The sequence below is a fragment of the Ambystoma mexicanum genome, chromosome 3p (genome assembly GCF_040938575.1).
Source record: "Ambystoma mexicanum isolate Mex_15411 chromosome 3p, UKY_AmexF1_1, whole genome shotgun sequence".
NCBI classification, from domain to species: Eukaryota; Metazoa; Chordata; class Amphibia; order Caudata; family Ambystomatidae; genus Ambystoma; species Ambystoma mexicanum.
In genome coordinates, this window is record NC_090925.1 from 31,896,270 (window position 1) to 31,917,260 (window position 20,991).

The 20,991-nt window shown below is 47.4% G+C and overlaps 1 protein-coding gene across 1 annotated transcript in view; it reads right to left on the reverse strand.

Moving 5' to 3' along the window:
- LOC138580098 (ephrin type-B receptor 5-like) overlaps nt 1-17,044 on the reverse strand; it is a 761,617-nt gene extending 744,573 nt beyond the window's left edge. Inside the window, exon 1 of the mRNA XM_069650378.1 lies at nt 16,870-17,044. The gene's annotated coding sequence lies outside the window, so the exon portion shown is untranslated. The remainder of the gene's footprint in view (nt 1-16,869) is intronic.
- Nucleotides 17,045-20,991: the final 3,947 nt, after the last annotated feature.

Here is a 20,991-nt window from a genome sequence, read left to right on the forward strand (position 1 = left end):
CAAGTTTGAGAGGGGCAGGGAGGCCATTCCAGAGGGAGACACCTGCAGAGGAGAAAGGTTTACCCCCACTCTCTGCCTGGAGAACCTTCTGACCCTCAGAGAGTTGGAGGTAGCTGAGCAAAGGGTTCAAAAAGGAAGGTATTTTGGAAGAGAGAATTGGATGTAGTGCAATTCACACCCCTGGGCAATGCAGAGGGTCTTGAACTTGATCCTTGCAGCCAGCAGGAGCCAGTGGAGAGATTTCACGGCTGAAGCGATACATTTCCTGGCTTGAGGCCAAGGATAAGTCTCGCAGTCCTGTTTTGGATGAGTTGCACAGGGGGGGGGGGGCTAGAGGAAAGATAATTAAGAAAGAGGCTGTTGCAGTAGTCCAGCCTAGAGAGAACTAGTGCTCTGGAGACAGTGAGCTTCTGGGGGAAAGTGAGAAAAGGAAGAATACCTCTGAGGAGGTGCAGCTGGTAGTGGGCCTTCCAGGCAAGGTCTGTGATGTGCGGAGAGAAGGAGATAGTCGAGTCGAATATGTCTCCACGGTTTTCTGCCTCACAGAAATGCAAAGGAAGAGGACTCATATGCATACTTTGATGGCCCATATGCATGTTCAAGGCAAGTCCAGACAACAGGTCTCCCAAACGATTTGGTTTATTTGTCAAAGAGTAGGTCAATATTATATTTATAGAAAATAAATTTTTATGTACACTTTTGCAAAATTATATTTATTTATTTATTTATTTATTACATTTGTATAGCGCACAAACAGGCCTTGGGCATCGAGGCGCTGTTACTTGCGGGGAGCTTAGTTACAGGGGCGGTACAAGTGGGTTATGCATTTACATGTAGTACATTAATACATTTGAGCACAGGTTATAAATACATTGTGCAGTTTAACAGTAGATGCATTAAGCAATCACAAGCGGTGAGTGTGCTGTACATCAAGCGAAGAGTGTCGTTTTCATGGCTTTGCGGAAAAAGCCAAGAGTGATACCTCGCCCCGAAGAGTAGGAGGTAGGGCATTCCAAGGTAAATATGTAAGGTAGGGAAAGCTAGCGCCACCTGCACTTGCTCTTTTTACCATGGGCACGCTAAGCATGCTGCTGGATGCTGTTTCAAAAATGAAATAAGCAGGCAACGTTTATTAATAATACAGCCAGTCCACAGCAGACTTCAGACAGCTACGTGTTGCATTGTTATGTGTTAATGGGGCATGTAGGCCTGTGTCCTTTGTTGCATTCTGTCACTCATAGTACATCAGCGATAAATGGGACTCTAAACAACAAATGCCAGAATGCAGAGAAACATCCAGCACAGGATGCACCACTCCCACCTAAACGACACAGTGCGCGGGAATATGCATCTCTGCTTCACAACCACAATACAGAGAAAGGAGGAAGTGGTGGGGAAGAATCTGACTGTTGCACAGTGTTTGCTTTTTAGACATTGTCAATTTGCACTTCCTTTGCAGTATGCACAGTTGGGAAAACCTGAACTACAAGTCCCAGAATGCAAACCACTGTTGAATGAACAGCCAGGTCTGGATGGGTCTGTCAGACATGTTATAGGACCGCTTCTAAGTACTTAAAGTTTTATTTCTATGTAGTCCCCTCTCTGTAGGTCTATCAAGCCAACCAATTCCCTGAGCGAGTCACACTATTCATATCCTCCAGTCCCAAATCAACCTTCCGCATTGTAAAAAAGGCACAGGATATGTATACTATTGCTGTATGATATTCATGCTAACAAGTGTAACAGCAAAGATAGAATGATGAGATTTAATAACAGGGCATTTTCTGTGAAAGTCCAAGAGGAACAGGGAAAGGTCTATCGTAAGTCAGTGTCCCCGGCTCAGCCTCTTATCTCCCAAAATGAATACGCATCTGGTGGAAAATATTGCCTGACCGGATTATATGACTGGCCTATGCCTCTAAAGGTTTGGTAGGAATTGTGAACAGACAGCGTGATGTCAGATGTGCCCAAATCAGCTTTCTTGCTCCAATAAAATTGATTTGGTTCAGCAATATTTCTTAAAAATCTCAAAAAGACCATTCTGTTATCGTTGTGCCCTTTATAAAATGGTTGAACAATCACTCTCTCCTTTTCTCCCTCTTATTTATTTTGTAATATATGCTTGGTGGGTTAACGTTCCTGCTGAGGTGATTTATGTGGAACCTGCAACCAAATCTCTGCTGCAGGTTCTTAACACACTGAGCTATTCAAATGATTTACCGACTTTCAAACCTCAACATTTTTTAGAAATTAAATGATCAGTGTCATCTAATGCACATCTTGATTCAAACTGAACAGCTTGATATAGGGCTTTCCAACTTCCAAGATTGGCTCAAAGACTCTGGATTTTCAAGACTTTCTCCGGGGAAAGAGGTAGTCTTATGAATGTCTGTTGCGCACAGCTGTCTCAATGGGGGCGGCGGAATAAAGCTATATAGCTTGGTTCTCTATCTGAGAATCAAACCTGTGCACTGCACGGTGTTATCAGCTCAGTGTGATTAATGTTTCTATCTCACACATACAACTTGAGGTCATTTCCCTAAGTGGTGGACTGGTCTCAAATCCCAGCTTCCTCTTTTAACTAAAGTGTGTGATCCTGGCCAGATCAGTTTATCCTTCTGTGCCTTATCTGTGGAACATCAAATGCAAACAACAGAAGCCGTGTTTTGCATAAAATAAGGGAACCACACTATAGTTAAGGTGAGTATCAAGTTCCATAGGAAACCCAAAAAATGAATTGCTAATAACGTAACTTGCAAGAGGGATTTGGCTGATATTTTACAAACAAAAGGTTTGTCACGGGCCCCCCTCAGAATGGGCATTTTTGGAAAGATTTGTTAAAAAATTAAAACGTTATTAGGAAATAAAAAAGAAACACTCTTTTTGGCCTACTCCTATTCATTTCCCTGGAGAAAAAGTTCATATTTTGGCACAGTGCAGAACAAAAACCGCTGGACGGAATTGGTCCAGGTGTGAAAAAACTTGAGCACGAAGCATTGACTCGATTTCCAGAATGGGTCTGGGGTTATTCCGTCCAGTAGTTTTTAAAAATATTTGGCAGAGAAGGGTGCGCCCCCGTCTCCCATATTTATAGCTATATCTCCCATGGTGCATTGCAGCAAAGATGCAGAGAGGCTTTTCAGAAATGAAAAAGCATACATTTTTTCCCAAAATTCTATTGAATAGCTTTTGACTTGCTGAATAGATTTGGATGACGTTTGTGACTCTGTGAAAGGGGTGGGTCAATGGGGGTGGGGGTTGTAAACTGTGGGTGTGGCATGAAGCCTGAATTTTACTTCAAATAAAGGAGGCACTTCTCTCAGGTGCTAGACTAGAGGCAGGGGTAACATACATGTGTAATGATGCAATGACACAGCATCAGACAATCCTTTTAATTGTCTGCTCGTGTAACATCACAGCACTGAACTACAGGGGTCCCATTTGTTTGGTGCTCATAAGGACTTCAACCCATGCAGAACAAAATAGGTGTTGAAAGAGAAATTACATTTTCAATTTGTGGTGATCAATTTCAGCATCAGTGCCAGGGGAGTTGCTAGGTCTGGAAAAGACCCGGGGCTAAGCTGTTGTGGGAACTGTTGGGACTGGGGGCTAGCTAGTCTTTTGGCTGTAGATCCTGAGATTCTATCCGGGGCTACAACCAAAAGATCAGGGGCTATAGCCCCTTTAGCCCCCCCCTAGCAACGCCCCTGATCAGTGCAGAGCGCCTTACAGTGTCGAACGTTGATGTGGGTTCTGGAGTTGTTGCCTCTGCTTCAGTATCATGACTGACTGGCCCCCACCCCACACACCCACCATCGTTTGCTGGCCTACAATCAAGTCTGGAAATCGCGACAAAGGCTGTCATTTTTAACAAACACATGAGTAGCAAAGGCTAGCTCACACCCAGCGCCAAATCATGCATTTAACCCCTTAAGTGCTCGTCCTTTTTGCATGGACTTGCATAATAGCTTGGCAGTTAAGGGGTTACAAAAAACTCGTGCCAAACCAGATTCCTAAAGATACGTGCAAATAGGTACACATGGACTACATTACTGAATTTAATACACTTACACTTAGCATGCTTGATAACTAAAATATGTAGCTGGAAGAAGTAGCTTAATAAATTGTCATTTACTCTTCGGTAAGTGATCTGCATAGACTTGCATAATAACCTGGAACTTAAGGGGTTAAAGCCAGGTGAACAATTAAAAGGCTTCAGGAAGCTCCATAGAGACCACAACCTCTACCCCAGTCCCATTATTAACGCAATACATGGAGGATTGCCATGGGTGCAAAAGAATAATTGCAGTGTAAGGATATCTTGAAACGGCGACATTAAGCATTACAGACCCTCCGATGCAATAAACGGTGGCATGTGTGTGTGAGAAGAGAAGCATGTGAAGGTGTGCATGAATGTCTCGTGTTTGCAGGCGAAGTGGAATTGGACTGGAGCGTCTGTATGGATGTGCGTGTGCAGGAGTTCAATGCGTGGGTGTTCTCGTCAGGCGGTAAGTGTGCACGGGTTGGGAGCTGTTCTGCTGGTGGCGCACCGCATTCTAAATAAAATCAGCACCGGCTTTAGGCCCGGGTGACCTGGGCAGTCGCCCTGGGCGCCACATTATCCCCCCTGCTACGCCAGCTTGGGGGAGTCTTTCAAGCACTCCGCCCAGCTGGCGTGGTGGGTGAGGACACCCTATTGAAAGGAAATGCTCCCCGCTCTCGTGCTGGCTCCAGCACAGGAGTGGGGCGCTTCTTCATTAGGACGAAGATGCTAAACTAGCATGGGGCAGCCTTTAAAAGGAGCAGAGAGTTGATAACTTAAATGAACCTCCGCTGTGCTAGACGCCACACCCGCCCCCTGTCCTTGACCATGGGGGGTGGGGGGGTGAATGCCCAGCTTGTTTCCCTTGCCCCGGGCTCTGCCACAACTAAGGACGGATTTCAGCACAATCCAAGACCCCAGAAGCTGTGCTGTAATCTTTGCATGGGATAGAAACAGAAACTACATCTCCGTAATCTTGCAGTACCCGGACATGCTGAAAGAGCCCAAACTATCCAGCTCAAAAAAACGATTCAAATTGGCTAAAAAACTAAATAACAAAAACTAACAAAGGGATGGAGCTTTACCTGCAAGCGACACTTACAGCGTACATGCGCAGGGGTCCCACACAGGGGCATCCATGATTTACCCTGGTTATATGTTCTCTAGGGCCATTCATCTGCACATCACAGACTTGCTGATAAGCCTGAGACATGAAGCTGACTGGCAGCATGGTAAAATAGTCCACAATGGGCGTGGTTTGGGTAAAGAGGGGCAGGGATAGTGAGGGAAGTTATATAGGCTTCAGCATGGCAAAGGGCGTTGACGGGGAAGGAAAATTACCAAACAACACCTGCAGGCTGTGTGCCCCTCCTCACATGTCATCTCCCTATAGCAGCTATTCGCATGACAATAGTTTTGGCTTTACAGGTGGCGGGCAGCACCTTATAGCCAAAATCTAAAAAGAGGAAGTGAACAGAGTCGTACTCGGGAGGATAGCCCAGGGGCAACGTGCTCACCTTGGAAGGAAGACGACACGGAGCACCACAGGTTCGATCCCCGGGTCCGTGCTTAGAAACCTCCGGGTATTAAGTGCGTTATAAATAACCTATCATATCATATCAAGGTCCTGTACTTTAGGAGGCAGGTCCTGAGGAGGCAGTGTTTTTAACTAAAAGGAAAAATACCCTGGGGAAATGCCTGCCATATGGCCTGGGCACCTTTAAATCAGTAATAAATGTGACGAGGAAGAGGGGAGATGAGGAGTGTGTACCAGCACCCTCTTCTTTGAAAATGCACTCTAAGCTATTATCGATGGGAGAGAGTGTGGTTGTTCAGCTCCATATTGCTGGGCAGCCGTCAAGAAGGCTTAGAGAGTTGATGGCAAGTTTATACTTGGCACGTCTTACTAAATTCCTCAGGCTTCTGAGCGCTGCAAAAATATCCAATTATATTTCCCAAATGTATTGGTAGTTAATGTATCAACCTAACAAGCACACCTGGCTAAGTCAACACTACGGGATTCGGACCTAAGGAGTGATGATTGTCCTTATGTCAGAGGTGGGTGCTTAACGGATGAGGTATTGACTTTTTCTGGAATTGCTTCCTTTTAACCCCCCTCCTTATATTTATATATTTGTGTGCGTACCTTACTGTGGTTTGTGTACTTTTCAAGCCATCTTTTATAAAGCAGAGTATTGTGCCAAGCCAAACAGGGGGCTGAGGAGGGGAGATGAGTGCAAGTGAGTCCTGAATATTTGCCCAGGATGTCATGTGGCAAGAGTACTTGCAATCCTAGAGACTGCACCTCATCACATGATGGGACCCCAACGTGATTTTAAAGTGGCAATGATAACATATTTTTGGGTGCACCACTGCCAAGGAAGTGATTTAAAATGGAATTGATGTACAGTGTGGAGTTTGGAAAAGAAGCAGAATAAAAGAAATTGCACCATGTTTAAAATATTATTTTGAACATTTCCTTTGAGAGTAATTCAACTGCCAGCTCCGTCCCCTCTGAATTCTGCCTCCTCGGTACTCTTCAACCCCTCCTACAAACTTCTCCTCCACCCTGGCCCTTGTGGGGTCCCCCTTCTAATGTGTTCCATTTCCACCACTGATTATGCTCATATGTGAACAATGTGTCTGATTGCGTATAGCCTGTGTATTTTCGGGGTCACACGGAGTAATACACCACACTCGAGTAGTTCAGTTGAGACTTACAAGCCACCCATTCCTTCCACGAATGACCCGATTCAACTTTTAGGCTACTGGAACCCTTACTGTACAGACACACACTGATCACACCACACGCAGCAGCCTTATTGCTGCAACAGCACCTCACTGCATTGACACTGTCAGAGCCGCTCCAAGCTCACCACACGTCGTGCCCATATTTAGCTCTATCTCACCCCCCCTCCACACCAGCAGCTCCACAGGTGTCCCGGATCTTTCATCCAATAGATCTTGAGTTTTCCACTCCAGATAAAACCTATACCCAAGTGTCCCCGCCACAAATCACATAGAACCATACTGGCAATCAGGACTCGGCTACTTCCGACTGCACTCTGCAAGAACCAGAAGTTTCACACCTGCCTCAGCCTCTACCCAGCTAGCCCCACACTCTTGTTTTGCAGAGCCACGAGTCCATCAAAAGTGGCAGAGGTGTGCTACAGTGCACACCTATATGTGACATTATGTTGCACAATAGTGACTCTATTAAACCATTATGGGCCGTAACACTTTCACATCCAACCTGGGGGTGGGCTGAATGCGTACGTTTGGTAAAGCATGCATAGCGATGCAAGTCTCTTCTAATTGCTTTATAGGTGTGGTTTACCCCTTGCAAAAGTTGGTGTTTGAGACCACTCTTGCCAGCGGTTAAGTCCTCTGTACCGCTGCCATTATTTCCTGTTCTCCCCTCCTCGTCACAGTCCTTACTGCGGTGATGGCCTTTTAAGAACGTGTGCCATGACTTTGTCATGATGGCATGATAATAAAAGGAGCCTCAGCCGGCACATGCAGCAGAATAGCGGCAGATACCTGAGTGGCAAACTGGTGTCCATGTCCAGTTATTGTGGGCTTTGCCGTGTGATCACGGCCTGTGTGTCCCCCTGGCCCATGGCCCATGTGCAGGGATTGCCTGCTGGGTTATTCCAGCTCCTTCCTGCGACTGGGTGATCATGGTCATAGCAGGCTGCTGTGAGAAACCTGCAATTGGATCCAATTGCTGGGGGTGAACCAGTGCGGGAGGATCGCCTGGATGAGCAGTCTTCGGGGAGTGGAAGTGGAACACCAAAGGGTGAGATGCAGTAGCCCCTTCCTTATGACACCTTTTCCCCATCCTGCCCAGTAGGATATTTAGAAACTCTACCCACCCCTTTTCAACACAAACACTTTCTCACACTGTGAGCGACAGCAGACTAAAACTAGAGCCGTTTACCTGACATGTCCCAACACAAGGGTCAGGCAGAGTCAGGCAATTGCCAACAGCTACACACACCTGACTGCCCTTTCCCTTCCCCATAGGGATAAAAGTTGGAGCACGAGAGCACACTCTGAGCAAGGCCGAATGCACGAGGAAAAAACATCAAGGAGGGAATTGACCTTGCCCTTTTAGACCTAGATCTGCAAAGCATCCAACAAAGGAAACATAAGACCGTGAATCGCACCTATTGAATGGTGTGAGGGATGTCAGCGGTACATAGGACCCTCCCGCACTGATAGCCAGGGCAGGGAGATGTGGTTGCCATTGTGGTACAGTCCTTGACTCTAGCGGCAAAAGAAATGCCAAGTTCAGCACAACCGGTGAGTCGGAAGAACCTGATATTAGACCGGACTGTGTTAGCCTCAAGGATGCCGTGGAAACATTATACATGAAGGAAGAAGATTAATACACAGAGCTCTTTTTGTGGACGAAATTGGTACCAGAAATAGAGTGGTCCGCCGCCACGTGGGCGCTCATTCGAAGGTCTCTGGCAGGTACCCCTCTCCTGAATAAAGGGAATGTAATGAACTAAAAAGCGTTGAAACTACAAGTACCAAGAGGCCTTAGCGGCATCCGGTGTGAGGTGTCAAGGTGGTCATACAATGGTCAAGCCAAACCGTTTGTACAATCGAATCTCCTTGACAGTTTTCAGAAGTCTTTGAGGAATATGTAAGTGTGAACCCAACTAAGGGAAGTGTGAAATTGGCATTTGAGCCTGGATGAGGGGAACGTTGTGTGAATTGTGATATTGTGAACTACGCACTTGCCAGAGAATAACAGAGTGACCCAGCGAGAGATGATTGCCCCTCGAAAGTCTCTGTTTGAACTAGCAAGTGCTTTAGGAGACCGGTGAAGGAAGGTCTGAGCCCGGATGAGGGGGACCTCACTAAACTAGATGGTTGTTTAAAAAGACATTGAGACTCTTGATTATCACAAATGATGACATTGTGATTGAAAGGCGGTAGTGAACCCGACTGAGGGACGTCAAGTGAAAAGCTAAGGGAAGTGAATCCCACATTGTAAAAAAGATAAGTGAACTACGTTGTGGTGACAGTTAGTGGTTGGTCTGAGCCCGACTGAGTGAGGCTGACAGAGTAGGATCGGAGCCCGGCTGGCGGGGAATCCAAGGGTGAAGGGTAATCACCCAATGTGAAGATTAACAGAAGGAACCTTTGTTCTGTTGATTTGGCATATCAGGGCCTCTGATGCAAGAGACTTTGCATGAGAAGAGTCTTGGACACAGAAGGCCCCGATATATACAGTGTATGCTCGTGCCAGAGAAGTCCAGGAGTGTGCTGTGCTCAAGAGCCCCGCCTTGTCCCGTGCTAAAAACGTGGGGAAGGGAGATCCTGGCCATAATATCCTGATTTATCATTTTGTCAACACCTTTTTCTTTTCTTGTGAACATTATCCCACACTATTTTCTAGCATAGCGGTTAGGATTGGCAATAGTTTTTTTTAGTATAGGTCCCTTTTGTTTGACTAGACTCTACTAGGACTGTATTGTTATTATTTGATGGTCATAGCTTGCTCCCATCTTAGATTTAGGTTTAGATTAATCATTTATCTCACCCATTGTGCAGTTTAATAAACACCCTTGAACTGTGATCACTTGTGTCTGTCTTACTTTGATGCCATGTTTTTCTTACAGTGCCCTGCATTTGGTCGCTGCAGGACCACGGCAGAAGCTGTCATTGCTGGGTGCCCCCAGCTACTGTGTGTCTTGGCGACAGAGGTGAGTGGACCCCGGGCCACAAAGCAGTGAATTTTTGTCAGCTCTGTGGACAGAGCTTGGAAGGGAGTGCGGCATTCTTGCTCCATGAGCCACGTCGGTGCTGGAAGCACCCTGGTTTGTTCCCGGTCAGCAGGCATTGACAGGAGCTCTGCATGCAAATAAAAAATAAGAAATTGGAGAAAGTCATGTGGCCTGCTGCGCTCTCTCGCATACACTGGCGGCCAGAGAGGCGCAGTTACAGATGAAAATCGTTGTGCACCACATGAAGGCAAGTGGAAGTCGCGTCACTTTCCGCATTTGTCTATAATTGCCAGCGCATTGGAGATGGTTCAGTGTGCTCCAAAACAGAGCTTTGGAAAAAGAAAAAAAACAGAGAGAGCCGAATCTCGGGCTCATTGCCCGCAGATGAGTTGGAAGACAGTAACAAGTAAACACATTAATGAAAGTACTTTTGCATATATTCACCATGCTCCATTATCAGAGTGGTCGTTGAAGGGAGGATTTAAGGTACTTGTATGTTACTTCCCCACACTCCGTGGCTGGGGTTTTTCAATCAGCGAGGGATCAGACAATGGACCTCATTACGAGTATGGAGGCAACAAACGGCGCCGGTGCGCTACTGGCACTGTTGCTACCGTACCGCCATACTATGAGTTCTGCTCGCGAGTGCCCTAGAAGCCACCTGGTCTAACCAGGTGGCCATACCGGCACCCGTAAGCAGAACATGATGATCAATGTGGCTGGAAAATTGGGTGAGAAAGCATAGTGTACAGCCTGCGTTTTCCAGGCACCCAACTCCCTTCTCTGAGTGCTGCCATCTGGATTGTGGGGAGGCAACAGGGAACCAGTCCCCTCCAGAAAATCCTACACCCTTCACCCTTTCCCCTCCCTCAACACTTACCTGTTGGACCGGAGATTTGTGCTCCAGTCCCGATGCTCCAGCATGCCCACAGCCACCATAGAAATAGAAAAGGGACACATTTCTTTTTTCTATTTACAATGGCGGAGGCCATCTTTTTTTAAATGGGAGATTGGGCTCGCGCAAAGCTCCTGCAGCCAGTCTCCTGAAAAAAATAATCAAATAACACTATTCACAGCCCATATGAACCCCAGGGTGTGATTAGCAAACACCCCTATTTAGGGGGTGTACAGCTAACAGCTCTGAGTCCTCACTGTCGGACTGGCAAGCGGGGTGATTGCTATAAGAAACTCTGCCTTACCTTCTTTCAGGATCTCCAGTTCATTGCTGTAAGGTTTCCAATGGATACTGGGAAAGCCGCACTGCTGCTTTCGAGGGTAGGAGCACATCAGAATCATCTGGATACCTTGTTGCAGACCAACTCAGTATCAGCACAGACATGGCAGTGTCTCCAGGGAGATATGGCATCATATACATCTTCAGGGCCCTGGTTTATTTTCCACCTCAGATGACCACATGGGCAAGGCCTATTTGGACCGGCAAGGGGGGTCCAGGTGCTGGTCTTTCAATGGCATTGCAGAGCAGATGTCTGTAACCCGCTTGCAAGAGGTGAAAGTGGCATATCTCCTGGGCAAAATGAACCAAGCAGCAGACGAACTGAGAAGGGTCCCCTCGTCAGCACTTTTCAGTCTATTGTTAAGATGGATTTCGGAACTCTGACCTGGTGGGTAGAGGTTCAGACGGCCAGCCTAGTTTCTTGGAACAGGGTAACCTTCTGGACAAGCCAGACCAATCAAGGTAGCATTGGCGGCGGCCAAGACTAGGTCTCAGCGGGATGAGGATGACTGAAAGCCCAAAATGAGCACACACAGTAAAGGACACTACACATCACTCCAAGTCTGGTGTATATATCAAAAATACATATACGTGTATTCAAGGCCTTTGAAATCAAACACAATGCAAATATCAACAGTAATACTCAAACCAACATAACACTACTATGCAACATATATACAGTTACCAAGTTGCCTAAAGGAATAGTGCACAGAATGGGTCCACAAGCTATGGAGAAAGGGAGCAAGCGGTGCAAATAGACTTTAGGCATTTCTTCATCAATCAATCTCTAAACTAAGAGGCAGTCCAGACCCTAAGAAGAGTGGAGCCTAGTGCTTGAAGAGGAGGTACCGACAACTGAATGCACTGGGGGCAGCCCTCCCCCACTTAACCTTGGCATAGAGGTCTGTGTGGGGGATCTAGGCCTTCAAATAGTGCTTAACAAACGTGAGTGCTTTAAATTGTGTTGTGTTTATAAAATCATACATGTGTTAAATGCTTTAAATCAGGTAGAAAATGTCCAAGTGTTTAAATATGACCAGACATAAAAGAATTCATTAGTTTGGATACTAACCACCCCTTTAATTCCATACCTTGCCTTTAATGACCAATAGAAGGTATTTTATGAAGCTCATCTCTGTAGACAGTGGTGGCATGAGTCAGCCTCCTGTGCGGACAAGTTTCAAGGCCACAGGGCCCTCATCTTGCCAATATTCCCTGCGGTATCAGATAAGCAGCCTGGGACCAGACAGCTAACGATGCCGTGTCTGGGTTTTTAGCAAAAGGACACCGCTGCATAACCAAATAAGGGTAGCTGAACCGGGAAATCCCATGGCAAGTGCCAAAATGTATCTCAAATTGAAGGTTAAAGCATAGAATGACTAATCGCCAGATGTGAGATTAATGTCAAATGGAAAGCTTTGCTTAGAGCATATTAAAAAAAGGTTGGGGCTGGGTTTCACTCGCAGAATTCATATTTAAGCATCTCTGTCTTCAGCACGGGGGCTGAGTTCTTGTACTTGACAACAATGCTGTGTGTGTCAGTCGGTTGTGAATAAAACCTGATGTCCTTGATAAACCTGACTCTGTCTCCTGGTATGCTGTCTAAGTATTTTTCTGAGTGCTGACAGCCCAGCAGAGGCTAGCAGAGCCAGCAGAGTTGCAGAGGAGCGAAATGGGGGTCCCAGGACCTCCAGAACATGCTCAAATGTGCTTTCGGATGAAGGTGCATGCGATCGTGAGGTAGAGCAAAAACGTGGTCTCTTGCATGGGCGGTAGCAACTCAGGAAGGTGAGTGAGGTGATGAAGAATAAGTTCCCACTATTCAAGGAGGGTCTTCCCAAGAGGGCAAAACAGTTTCCAGGAGTTGGGAGTAGTACAGTAGCTCAGGCTACCTGTGGAAAGGTGAGTGGCCCTCTGGGGACACGTGTGTAAAAATGGATGGATGCGCTAGGGGCCACTGGTAAGGGCTGCAAGTACTCACTGACCCCAGGTGCACTGCAGACCAAACTTCGGCAGTCAAGTCCACTTCGGTTGCAGGTTCAAATGCAGCAATTGGGCAGTTCTGCGGCTTCCAGCAGTTGAGTTACATCAGTGATTCCGTGGCAGGTCAGTGGCGGATTCTTTGCTCCTGATGATGGGATCTGGCCAGTTTCAATGCAGTAGGATTCAGGGCACAGAGGGGCACAGCAGCAATGCACCTGCAAAGTTCGTCACCACGGCTGGGCGATATGGTGACCGTGTGCACTCGGGTTCAGGCGTACTCTCCTAATTCCAGACCTGGGGTGCAAACGTGTATGAAACTCAGCGGTAGAGTGCCTTGGACCCCATGCTTATGATCTACCAAGTTTTAAGTGTCAACTCAAAATGGTGGTGGTTTCAGAGCAAAGGTCCTGTGCAAGCTTGTTGTTCGCTGGTTGGTCAAGCAACACTTTCGAAGAGGCTCGATTTCAGGTTAAGATGAAGGTGCCGTGAATAGTTGTTCCCACTATTCAAATGGGTTGAAGCGCCTTCGCAGACCTTCTGGTGCGATCAGATCAGATGCTGAGGGGTCCTGCGGGACGTCAACCAGCGCAGGGGGCCAAACCTTCTAGCGGGTCACCAGCGGTGGCTGTCTCAGCTTTTTAGTTTCAGGATACTTGGATCCTATCCTAGATTCAGTGAGAGCTCAAGAGATTGACCTGTTATAGGTCTTTGGAGCCTTCTCTTATCCAGGATCTCCTTCTCGCCAAAACGAAGCAGACCCGATGGGAGATCTGCTCACATACAGGTACACCAAACATGGACCAATCACGGCCCATAGTTGTCCCAGTCATTCCCATAACACCAGACTCTCTGGTACCCAGGATGTGTATTCAAACTAGGCCGTCCAGCACACATCCTGGAGGAACACATACAAGGCATGCAGATGCCCGCGAAAGCTTGGTGTTTCACGGGAGAATGCATGACCAAATAAGGACTGGCACGGGTCGACCCGACCTGGGGAAGGTGATGGGACACTATGGCCAAAGGACAGGACAAAGAACCTCGTGGTATGGCCATTTTGGAGCCAGCCCACCTTCCTGTGCCAACCACGGTAAATGCAGTTTGCATGGCAAGAAAGGGTTACAATATGAGAACGTAAAGGTTCCACCAGCCCTGTTTAGGGCACATCTGTACTTCTACCAAGGAGTCTAGGGCCCTTGGAAACGAAAGGAAGACCGAAGCACACTGTACGTACTTTGTGCACTTGCTGCATGTTGCGAAATAATTGCAACATTGGAAAGGACTAAGGGAAACAAAGACCCTCATTAAAACACCGGCGCTAAACCATGGCGCTATTAGCACCATGGTTGGTGCCGGTGTTGTAACGAGTCCGCCATGGTGAAATGGGGAAATACCGCCCCATTCCAAGGTTGGCGGGGCGGTATTTCCCCATTTCCCCATGGCCCTTCCCCATTCCCATTTTTGCCCCATAGGGCTCAATGGAATGGGGAAGGCGGCAATTACGGTACCGCAAATTGCGGTACCGTAATTGCCTGCGAGGTACCTTTGCGGGTCCCTACTTTAACGGCTGGTCCAGACCAGCCGTTCAGGTCGGGTCCCGCAAAGGGACCTCGTAGTAAGGCGCTAAGTGGTTAACGGCGCCACAGCCTTTTAGGGCGCCGTTAAACACTTAGCGCCAGGGTCGTAATGAGGCCCAAAGTCTCCCAGTACTGACTGTCTTAAGGGCATGTCAGTTTCCCCATAAGAAGTGAGCGAAAGCCCAGAGGAGTGCAGCATAAGGCTGTTCTTCTCTGGCAAAAGTCAGGCTAGAATGGTCAGACAACAGCAAAAGGTTGTGGGGCTCACAACTGGAGGGAAAATGTACACATACAAGGGAAACTTTCCTAACTTCTATGTCTGAGGATCTTTGACTGGAATGTGGGCAAGCAGGGATGCTCGACGGATCTCTTTACCACAGATGAGAATTGTCTAGACGAGCGGTTGTGGATGTGCTGTCCGCCAGACCTTTGCCAGCCTCCTCGGTGGAAACAGATGGCGGGTCCCTGCAAGATATTTTCACAGCAGCAATCTGGCCCCCTTACACCTTTATTCACCACTATACATTGGTGATCCCTGTCTGAAGACTTGGAATCAGGGTTCCTGCGGGCCGCCTCGGATTGAATCTCAATAAACTGAAATGCACGCACAGCGCCTTGTGGTGTGCGCTTCTATACGGCACGTGTTCAATATTACTGCTTGTGAGATCTTCATATCCTAGCGACTGCGACGAGGGAGGGAGAACAAGAGCTAATGCCAGATTATGTATAGTAATCATCATTATTCGTCGCTCTCCGGACTCGTCACAGTGCTTAAGAAACACACCTGCCTCTCCCATTCTTGACACATGGCCGTCTTGATCCAGAAAACACAGTAAGAGGTAGGGGAGGAAGCGGTTTCTATCCCTCTAGGGATCATCTGAAATGTCTCGTTTTTTTCGTATGGGGATTCTGTCTAAAAGGCAGCCTGCACTGTTATCATAAGGACGGCGACGAGTCAGGAGATTTAGGAGTAATGATGATCGCTATATGTGATATGGCATTTTCTCCAAGTGCAGGCCATACAGAATGACAGCTGGGCCGGCAGGCCAGTGTAGACCCATTCAATCGGCGGCCTCTCAGTACATACATGCCAACATTATGTGACAAAAAATCTGTAGGAATCTTAAAGTTTCAAAAATATTGAAAAAATCGGTATGTGTTGCCCCTAAATCGGTAGGCGGTAGGATTGCTTAAAAAGCGGTATCCTGCCACCTAAATCGGTAGGGTTGGCAAGTATGTCAGTAGAGACATCCTAACTCCCTGGACATAGTGTGCAAACACTCATGTATGATGTGTCAAACTCGTTGGGGAACATGTATTGGTCAAACCACATTAAACATCACAATATGGAATTTGACAGTAATGTACTGCACAAAGAGAGTGTAAGAAAACTATTCAAACATATCTGTATTTTGTTGCACATTTCTATGTAAAGTGTCTTTGACTTTCTAATCTGTGGCATCCCCCCACTTACAGTAACACCCCCTCCCCTCTCCCCTGTGCCCTGTATCCAAGGGCAAACTGGGACATCTGACAGCACAGTAAGACTCGCGTCCAAAGATCCCCTTAACCCTTTGCGAGGCCGAACACCAGAGGTTGACGGTGAACAACGCCAGTGTGCCCTTCAGGTGCACGCAGCCACAGCGCCACGGGGCCATGCACATGGCAGACGTCCACTTTAGAAAACCCACAGAACGCAGCATACTAAAACATACGCTCATTTAGCAAAACAGAACTGTTACCTGGCATTAAACAGAGCATTAACTGGGTAGTTCGGTTTCTAATCGGGGCTGAACGCACGCTCTTACACCTTACTTTTCTGAGTTGCTACCTGTGCACTGTAACCCCCCCGCGCCCCCACCCCCCGCCATTCCATCCAAATGGCACAGGCCGCTGCCGGGTGCCCCAGCACATCCGCCCCACTCGTCGCCCGTGCCACGCGCAGACTTCACTGCACGTTATAATCCTCTCCCGTAATTATACCACGGCGCTATCTATACCGTGCTGGCGGTATTTGCGGATTAAGAAACTAGGCTTTGTGAAAAGGTCTTCACTAAACAGCAACTGCAGTAAACTCGACCCATGTGCAGCCCACCCCCCCACACACTTCTTCTCAGAATTATTATAGCCCTGAATTGAATTGTGACACAATGGAGCGGCTGGCCAGTGCTGTGACCTACTTTAAGAAGCCGCTATTTCAAGCTGTGGGCACTGGCTTGCCCAAGACTGCCCACATCCCCACCCCCACACACACACACAGACAGGAGCCCCCTGCTTCTAAGGGTCACTAACCTTTCGTCCGGGCCGGGCTGGTGATGGTGGTCCTTCCACCGTTGCCCCCCTGCTGTGGGCTCGCAGGGTCTGATGCCCGCTGCTCATCGCCACCTCCCCTGCATGCCTGCTGCTGCAAGGCCGTGTGTGTGCCAGTGTGGGCAGTGCACTCAGCTGGCATGGACTCTCTGCCTAATCCCTCACAGAGCACCGAGATCTCTCATCGTCTCACTCTCTACCCCTCCTCACCGCCCCCCCCCCCTCCCCTACTCCTCTCCACATCTAGCTCTCTCACACACACATACACACACAAACAAACACACAAACACAATCTGCTATAGGCTGCCTCGGGGACCCTGGAGGGTACATAGCAAAGGGGAGGCTGCTACACGTGAAAGCATCAAAGCAGGGTGGGGGAGGTGGGCGGTGGGGGCGCGGGGGTGTGACAGTGGTAAGAAAGCAAAGAGGCAGCATATGTTTACTGGGAGCGCGCGCAATCCTCGGCCTTTTCACGTGCGCTGTTCTGAACATATAAAGGCGTCCAAAAGGGCCCTGTGCTCAGGCCTTGCCTTGCTGCCCCCCCCCAGTGTTTAATTTAACAGCGCGTGCCCTGACTCTCTGAGTGCATCTACGTATTTATGTATTCACAAATATTTAACTTTTTTATGGCTGGTTTTCTAGCTCGTGCACATGTCATAACCCGCCATCCCATCATATAGTCAATGCTCATTCCTCTTCTCCCCCCCCCCCAGAAATGTGTAGAATGAGTCTTGTTTTATTTTTTAGCATAAAAGGCCACAGATTTCTTTTCCACAATTACATAAAAACCACACTGCACACATTAGTGGAAATAACTCAGAAGATGCGGCGACTGCTCCGTGTCCAACAACCTGCTTGCCCCTTTCCTTCCAAAAGTCCAGCGTAGGCCAAACTCTCCCAACCCTTTGCGCCTGAGCCTCGCCTGCCCATGCAGGTGTTCCTGGGCGGAGAGAGTGCCGTTTCCTTGGGGGAAGCTGAGCCCTTGTTGTTCCCCCCAGACACCCCTGCCGCTTAGGCTCGCAAGGGGCGCTGGTCTGAGAAGAGCGAAGACCCTTCCGGCTTTCTACTGGCTCATCCGGAGTCTGTCTCTTGTGCTTGGTCGCCCAAAAACCGCCACACCACAGGTGGGTTACCGCCCATAGTGGCTCCCCCTTCCTTATCTCACATTTCCAGGATTTTGGTGCAGGGATTCAAGTAGAAGAGATCCATCCCCATTGGTGACAAGTGCACCCCATCCTTGAGGTAATACTCTGGGGATTTCAAGTTAATCAGGCCGTGCCTGATCTGTGCAAAACCTCTGCCCTTGCAGAACTTTGCCATTGCACAATTTAATGTTCTTCTAGACTTTTCAACAGCTGCGTGATTCTCTGTGCCTCTCCACTCTGTCTTTTTAAGGGCTTTTGTTAAATATTTTTTCATTGGCCTTTCTCTCGATCCTTTTCGGTCTCTCTCATTATTTTCTGGAACTGATTGTTCGGTAGGCAGTCTCATACTCTCGGTTGCCTTCGCTTGAGGTTCTGTGGCCATTGACACATGCCCTGGTTCGTGTGCATTCAGTGTGTGGGTGCGTGTAGTTGTCAGTGCTATGTTCTCATTCATTCCGTGCTGACCCTGTCTCCAGCTTTTCTCTTCATTCGTTACCTCAAGTGTGTATGTGTCACTGCTAATTACATTAATTTTCAGTTAATTTACCTTACCATCAGATTTTCTCGGTACAGGAATTACTATATAGGGTCTGGGTGTTTTTCTAGGATTCATGCGTACCTCATCGGGTGGGTGCATTGAAATTGGATCGCTTTGCGCACCAGGGAAAAATGCAGTTCTGATTGTTAATGACAGCAAAATAATGATAAACACAATACATAGATACATGATAATACGGGAGGTCAGATGGCAGCATTTCCTTTCACAGAAGCAAGGGTGCCCCTCTGCTTGTGGGAGGACCAGGTTACTGTACTGCGCCCCCATCTTGATTATTTATTCAATGTCAATGTTATTGTTTTTCCCCAATTCGGTTTGTTTCTCGAACAGTTTATGTCATAAAGTGTCAGGTGCTTCACAGGTGTCCCCCCTCATGCGGTGACGATTGTCTCTAGATACAGGATGCAGTGTCCTTGCTAGACTATGGAAAAATAGATTATACTAACACTTCGATGAGTCACTTTTATTGTGCATGTTCAAAGTAGGTGAGTTCCCAGTCCACCCCCTGAATCTGCTTCAGTCCTGAGGACAAGCTGGACACTGGTCACTGTGAAGAAATGGGAGAATGGCAATCGAAACAACAAAAGAGAAGTTCTTGACTCTGCTTCCTCCATCTGTCCCTCGGCGGAAAGAGTCACTGGAATCTCCTCAGATACTCTCCCTGAAAGTTGGACAGTTCCACTTGTAGCATGATACTATGGAGGAGCGTTCCCATTTGTGCGACGTTAGCTGGATCTCTGATGAATGTGAGGACCTGAACCTCGACAGGTCTCCCCACCAGTTCTTGAAAGTCAGTGACTAGGCGAAAGAGGACGTTGTGAGCCAGTCGGCTGTCTTCGGGTGACATGGACATTTGCCCTCCCTTGCTGGGTTCAGGATTACAGGCCCTTTCTTTGACGCGAACAGTCCTTGCACTTCCCTGAAGCGTGGATCGCGACCAAATAACTCAGTTTATTCCACAGGTGGCTTAAATGTTCAGAGTTTGCTGGCTCTCCGATAAAAGTCAGAGTGTCAGTGGTTCTTCCGACAATAGCCGGACACTCCTCGATTATGCGAAACAAAAGTGTATTGATGAGTTCATCTAGAATCGCCTGTGGTGGAAGCATTTGTGTCGTTATCACTGTATTCAGGCAGCGCAATGAAGGCTTCCGCGATGACGGTAAGTAGTTGCCAGATTGCCTTCTTGTTTGCAGGATCTTGAATAAAGTCTGAGACACTCGTGACTCTCCCTACTAGTGACAGATACAATACCACTACTAACTGGAAGTAGATGAGTACGTCCTTTGTGATGTTTCTGCTGGGGGACACCATAAGTGCTGCCAAACAAATCTTGGTATTGGCTGATTCTGGATACTGTATTCTGCTCTTTAAGTAAGAGTCCTTGATCGATGTTTGTTACAGTCTTTTCCTTAATAAGTGCTTAAGTGTAGCTTGGTTCAACAGTTTGTGTTAACAAACGTGTTTTTGCTTACATGCGCAATTGTCTTCTTCACTGTGTAACTAAGATGCACAGAGTATCTGTTTTATGTCCTTATCCCCTTTTTTGCTTATAGGAAATATCCAATTTAAGCCACAATTTGCAAAAGCATTTTTTTTTCTTTGCTTTGCTGCTCATGCATTCTTCTTCCTCGTCATGGATCTCGTCTGCACATGCTAATGTTCTTCCCCGTTGTCTGTAGTTTTTTCACAGTGGGGTGCAGCTAAAGAGCATCTACGATATAGGGCTTAATGTCATTGTGAATAATGCATGCTCTCCTGCACTGCAGTTTTACAGCTGATAGAATGAAGTCTTCCATGATGAAAGGACCATTGAATATTGGCTCGCCCCATTTTTCATTGTTTGGTTCTTCACCAGTACGGCATCTCCAGGGAAGATGAGTGGAACATGTAGACTTTGAACTGCATCTGTTTCAGTGTCTCCTGCTGTGTTTTGTGCTGCGCTGCACCCTTTTCATCATCGCTGCAGCTGTTCTGAAATTACGGTAAGGCTGGATGTCTTGCAGTTCAGGTATTTCTGCATTTCGGATCCCAGGACCTCACTGGTTGGCTCGTCATCACATCTAGCTCTGTCTCGAGAGGTTAGGGGAGTATTCATTTTCCTTCCTGTAACTATCTCGTGCGGTGTAAAATGATGGTCAGAGCCTGGTTGATTCCGAAGAGCATACAATGTCAATGGAAGGAAGTGCAATCAACCCCACTTCAGAGTTAGCTTAAACTGGGCTTTATTTCTTTTAACAAGCCATTGAGCCTCTCACAAATACCATTACCTTCCGGATGATACGCTAACGAGAACTTGTGCTTTATACCAATCAACAAGCTAATCTGTTCAAAGACTGTATTTACAAAATGAGCCACATTATCTGATCTCATCACTTCACACACCCCCCATCTAAGGAACACTTC